We start from the raw sequence: 6,403 nt of genomic DNA on the forward strand, positions 1-6,403 counted from the left end.
GTCTCTCCTGATATGTGTTATCCCTCAGAGCTTTCACCATTTTTGTTGTCTGTCTCTGGACTTGTTCTATCTTCTCAATATCTTTTTGTATGTGAGGTCTCTAGAACTGGACACAGTATTCTGAACGAGGTCTTACTAAAGAGCTACTGTCTATAGAGGAATCAGGACCTCCTTCCTCCTGCTGGTGACCCCTCTAGTGGTATAAGGATCTATATAGAGAAATCAGGACCTCCTCCTTCCTGCTGGTGATCCCTCTAGTGATAACTAAAAATCTATATAGAGTAGGGTTACTCAACCAGCGTTCCATGGAATCCTAGGGTTCCTCCAGAGGTTGCTAGGGGTTGAGCAATGAGCAACTTTTGCCTTTCAGATAAGTTCCCTCTGACACCATTTTTCTTTTTAGCTATCTATAAAGAGGTAATGCTTCCCAATGACCACAAATATAAGGAGAATTCTTTCCACTGACCATCACACTAATGTATCATGAGTTGTAGATATAGTAATTTGTAGCACAGGTTCTCTGAGAATGTAAAGTTATTTCAAGGCTTCTTCTGTGCTGCAAAGGTCGAAAAAGGCTGATATAGAGGAATCACGACCTCCTCCCTCCTGCTAGTGACCCCTCTAGTGATATAAAGATCTATGTAGAGGAAACAGGACTCCTCTGCATTAAAAAATACGTCAGTTCGCACATTTTTTATTTTGTGAGTAAAGATTCATAACTGTTATCTCCGAGATTGAGTGAAGGAAAATTCCAAAATGTTGGGTTGTCACCAGGTCAGGCATAGAGGGAAAATCATCTTCTAGTATGGACACTAGTTCTGGTGACCTTGGTGACAACCTCACTTTTATTTCCTCTGACTTCCTTTAGGAACTCTCTAGGGAGATTCACCCTTTTTGTCCTGTTTACCATTATCACTGAAAGTTAAAGTAAAGGGAAATCCAAAATTTTGGGTTGTCCCCAGAAAAGTAATAGAGGGGTAACCTTCTAATGGAATTACTAGTTCTGGTGACCTGGGGGCCCCCAAGGAGTGCCCTTTATTTTCAGGGATTCCCTCTCACTTCCTGATTTGGCTATGGGACAGAATGTGGTAAAAATCTCTGGAACACAGAAAAAAAAAAAATAAACAGATAAAATTTAAATATATCAAGCATAGGCGGGTGCTGGAACTATAAAGCAAATAGCACCAAGCAGGGGCGGACTGACCATTTGGTAACTCGGGCACTGCCCGAGGGCCGGGGTCAGTAGGGGGCCCCATGAGATGCCCCTGGTACCTTTTTCATAGGCTTTTTTGAGTTTGGGCAAGAACACAGGGGCCCCATGATCCCCTATTGCCCGGGGGCCCCATGAGTTGTCAGTCCACCACTGGCACCAAGGTATAGGTAACAACTCCTTATAGGTAAATATATAGAAAGTGCATCGCTAAAATAAGTGAATAATATAATAGTGAAAATAAAGTGCAATGTCAATCTGACATATAGCAGAAAAAAAATTGATCAGCAGAACAGTCAAGTGCAGCATATAAAAATCAAATATAAAAAATGTTCAATAAATCATTCAATAAATGTGAAACAGTAAAGTGCATCATAAAGTGAGAATATATAAAGTCCATAAAATATCAGTGGAGTAAGAGCTATAAATTGTCCATAAAGACGTAAGTACGGCTATCACAGTGAGATATTGTGAAGTGATCCAATAGGGAATCCACCGCCTCTGTCAGATGTACACTCACCAGACATCTCCTGGTAAACAGCATGTAAGCACATCTCATCTGGGTACAAGTAACAGCAATGAAGCCTCTGCAAGGGATGCTCAGCCAAGGGCAAAAAACGCAGATGGACCCTCTCCTATGAGGAATAGCTCACCACAGGAGACAAAAGTAGTATATAGTGTAGTATTTTATTAAATATTGCATAAAAGACAATCCACGTGGAAACAAGTAAGAATGACGGTAAAATGGAGTACCGAGATGGCCGCTGTTCCGACCTTCAGCAACGACGGCGTGACATCAGCAAATGCGGCTCCACCCGACACGTTTCGTGCGCATACACGACTTCAGGAGTGCCTGAAGACGTGCATGTGCATGAAACGCGTTGAATGTATTTCAGTTGATCATATTATCCAATTATATGGCGGAAACAGAGAAGTAATTTAGAATCATATCTTAACTATCAATCGAAATCCACTTTTCCATTTGTAGCATATCAAGTAAATTTCTTGTTGACTATAGATCGATGTTTAATATTGGAAAAGATTGTTCAGAAAATAAATCGACCATTTATCAAAGGCCTCCATTAGATTTCCAAAAACTATATAATATGAGGACCTACCTAATCTAGCTAGAGTTGCAAGAAAAAGTATGTGAACCCCTTGGGATTACGTGGAGTTTTGCATGAATTGGGCATAAAATGTGCTCTGAACGTCATCTAAGTCACAACAATAGAAGAACACAGTCTGCTGAACATAATACTACACAAACAATAGATGTTGCCATGGTTTAATTGCACATAACATGTAAATATTCACAGTGCAGGGAGGAAAAAGTATGTGAGGCCCTAGCTTAATGACTTCTCCCAGAGCTAATTGGAGCCAGGAGTGAGCCAACCTTGACTCCAATCAGTGTGATGATATTGGATGTGTTGCTGACAGCTGTCCTGCCCTTAAAAAACACACACCTGTTTTGGGTTTACTGGTTTCAAGGAGCACTGTCTGATGTGAACCATGCCTCGCAGAAAAGAGCTCTCAGAAGACCTACGATCAAGAATTGTTGACTTGCATGAAGCTGGAAAGGGTTACAAAATTATCTCCAAAAGCCTTGATGTTCATGCAAAACTTCACGTAATCCCAAGGGGTTCACATTCTTTTTCTTGCAACTGTAAACAATATGTATTTAAATCAAGCAGGCCCTTATAATCCATACAGTGAGAGCACAATTTGTGTGTTGAGGCTGAAAGTGTTTTACTATAAACTCACTGAAACAGCAAGATCTTCAACATTACAGAAGAATCCCAGTTGAAGAACTGAAGAAGTGTCTTGATTGGGCTGTGAAAGGTCTTCAACATTATAGAAGAAGCCTATATCATTAGTACTATGGATACGCTATGAAATGTCTTCAACATTACAAAGGAAGTCCAGTTGAAGATTTGAAGTATTGTCTTGCATAGGCTATAAAATGTCTTAACCTCCCTAGTGGTCTGATTATGTCCATATTTCTGTGCTCAAAGCGGTAGATTTTTTTGCATGGAAACATGTATTTTTTTTATTGTAGGCTGTAATTCTTAGGAATAACTCACTGAAATCTGTCCGAACAAGAGTCTAGTAAACATCCCGGATATGATAAAACTTGAAACACGAAATCATAAATTATAATTTATTAAATAATCATAAAAATAATAATATAATAATAATAAATTTAATTCAATAATATAATCAAACCAAAAACACTGAAATTTGAAATATAGCGCCAAGTTCGCACATCGCTGAGCAAAGTCGCAGAATCGTTTTCAGTGTCTGATGACGAATTTCCCCACGAATCATTATCACTCAATTCTGCAAGTGGTTCTGATTTACTATCGCTGTTCTCTAGTCGGTCTAAAACCGCTTTTGACCTAAAGGGACGGTTTTTGGATGCCATGGACTTTTCTCAGTTTCCAGGCAGAAAGAACAGTCAAAATGCTGGCAGGGCGCCGGACAAAGCACTCGAGACAAAATGTATGTGAAATGGTTTGATACAGGAATGTTTTACTATGTCAGATTCATTTCTAAGAAAATGACAGTTTCAAAACATTTTTAAATTTGCCGGCGTTCTGGAGCGAAGGACAAGGTAAGCGCTGCAGGGATCCCGGAGCAACGCTGCATGGTAAGCCCGAGTGTAGCTCGGGGTTACCGCTTTTTGTACTGAAACTTTACCCTGAGCTACACTCGGGAATACCCGCCAGGGAGGTAAACATTAGTGAAGAAGTCCAGTTGAAGAACTGAAGAAGTGTCTTGGAAGTCCAGTTGAAGAACTGAAGAAGTGTCTTGGAAGTACTGTTGAAGAACTGAAGAAGTGTCTTGGAAGTCCAGATGAAGAACTGAAGAAGTGTCTTGGAAGTACTGTTGAAGAACTGAAGAAGTGTCTTGGCAGTCAAGTTGAAAAACTGAAGAAGTGTCTTAGAAGTACTGTTGAAGAACTGAAGAAGTGTATTGGAAGCACTGTTGAAGAACTGAAGAAGTGTCTTGGATAGAACCGTCTTCACATTATAGAAGAAGTCAAGTTGAAGAACTGAAGTAGTGTCTTGAACAGGGGCGGACTGACAACTCATGGGGCCCCCGGGCAATAGGGGATCAAGGGGCCCCTGTGTCCTTGCCCAAACTCAAAAAAGCCTATGAAAAAGGTACCAGGGGCATCTCATGAGGCCCCCTACTGACCCCGGGCCCTCAGGCAGTGCCAGAGTTTCTAAATGGTCAGTCCGCCCCTGGTCTTGAATAGGCTATGAAATGTCTTCAACATTACTGAAGAAGTGCAGTTGAAGAGCTGAAGAAGTGTCTTGGATAGAACTGTCTTCACATTATAGAAGAAGTCCAGTTGAAGAACTGAATAAGTACAATGGATAAGCTATAAAATGTCTTCAACTTACAGAGGAAGTCAAGTTCAAGAAATGAAATGAAGAAGTGCCTTGTATAGGCTATAAAATGTCTTCTACATTACCAAACAAGTTCAGTTGAAGAGCTGAAGAAGTATTTTGGATAAGTTATGAAATGTCTTCAACATTATGGAGGAAGTCCAGTTGAAGAACTGAAGAAGTGTCTTGAGTAAACTATGAAATGTCTTCAACATTATGGAGGAAGTCCAGTTGAAGAAATGAAGAAGTGTCTTGGACAGGCTATGAAAAATCTTCATCAGTATTGAAGTCCAGCTGGAGAACTGAAGAAGTGCTATGAAATGTCTTCAACATTACAGAAGAAGTCCAGTTAAAGAACTAAAGTAGTGTCTTGACAGAAGAAGTCAAGCTGGATGTGACTAAAACTGGCCATAGATAAATCAAAATTTGTCCAAGTTCAGCAGGGACTGGTCAAGTTTTGATCCATCTCTGGCCATTCCCATTCACGAGAAGTCAATCTAATGATCAACTTCTCATGAACGGGCTTGTTGGAAAATTTTGCTTCGGTCAGCGGTGCAGCCAACCGGGCTCTTATAGGTGTATTGTGATGGCAAGGGAGTCTCGCTGTCAGAATACATTGACACAGCAGGAAGGATTCCCCTCAAATGTGTGGAGGAGGGAATTAGTTGATTTTTTTTTTTTCTCAGCCCATTGGCTGTACGGAAAAAAATTGAACCATGTATGGCCAGCTTAACTACTACAACCCAAGATCTAGGAACATGGCTCTAAGCACAGCATTTAGGGCAGGGCTGTAAAGCAGCATTTCTGGTCTTTGGCAGGTTGCACGTAGCTGAGTTTACTATGCAACTCCCTGGTGCAGGAATGACCTGACATATCAGTGCAGGGAAGGGAGGGACACTTTGTCATCAGAGTATATTACAGACTGCAGCTTCCTGGACTGGTAGACAAAGGTGAGAGTGACTGGCAGAGGAGGGAGGCTTTGCACACAGAATTCCGCTGACTCACACAAGAGACTCTGGGAAATTCCAGCATCCACTCTGCAACATAGTAAAACTTCAGAAGCACTTTCCAAACTTTGAGCACAGAATGCAGAGAATCCACTGAATGGTTCAAGCAGTGCTGGATATGAGTGAAAATTAACACATTGTTGGATATGAAGCTCTTCATGATGAGAAACGCCAGGAGACACTGGGACAAACCCGAGAGAGCGACATAACGGACATAACCTGACTTTACACAGCGAGCGCTGATAATTTCCCAGATCTATCTGGTAAGCTGCATCAAAAATGTAGAAATATATCTAAACTCAAGAACAAAAGTTTTACGTTTTTTTGGTGTTCCAGTCCTTAGATGTGATAGCCGCACTAGGTTTCTTTTTTGGGGATTTTTTGTTATATACTTTGTAATTTTTTTTTAGGATATTTTGTAATATATTTAATCTTACCAGTCCTTAGATGTAAAGGCTGCATTAGTTTTCTTTTTTTTCAAGATTTTTTTTTGTAATATATGACTTGTGATAGATTGTCTTCTTTTGGGATTTTTTTTTTGTAATATATTTCATCCTACCAGTCCTTAGTTGTGGCGACTGGTGATTTTTGGTTATATATTTTGTTTTTTCAAGGTTATTTTGGGTGATTTTTGGTTATATATTTTGTTTTTTTCAAGGATATTTTGGGTGATTTTTGGTTATATATTTTGTTTTTTTCAAGGATATTTTGGGTGATTTTTGGTTATATATTTTGTTTTTTTTCAAGGATATTTTGGGTGATTTTTGGTTATATATTTTGTTTTTTCAAGGATA

The 6,403-nt window shown here is 39.8% G+C and overlaps 1 protein-coding gene across 1 annotated transcript in view; it reads left to right on the top strand.

Moving 5' to 3' along the window:
- The first annotated feature begins 5,531 nt into the window (after nucleotides 1-5,531).
- LOC149444950 (uncharacterized) overlaps nucleotides 5,532-6,403 on the top strand; it is a 24,062-nt gene continuing 23,190 nt past the window's right edge. The window contains exon 1 of the mRNA XM_089654365.1: nucleotides 5,532-5,872. The gene's annotated coding sequence lies outside the window, so the exon portion shown is untranslated. The remainder of the gene's footprint in view (nucleotides 5,873-6,403) is intronic.

Source organism: Staurois parvus, unplaced genomic scaffold, assembly GCF_062004578.1.
Source record: "Staurois parvus isolate SC_StPar_1 unplaced genomic scaffold, SC_StPar_1.0 ptg000758l, whole genome shotgun sequence".
Lineage (NCBI taxonomy): Eukaryota > Metazoa > Chordata > Amphibia > Anura > Ranidae > Staurois > Staurois parvus.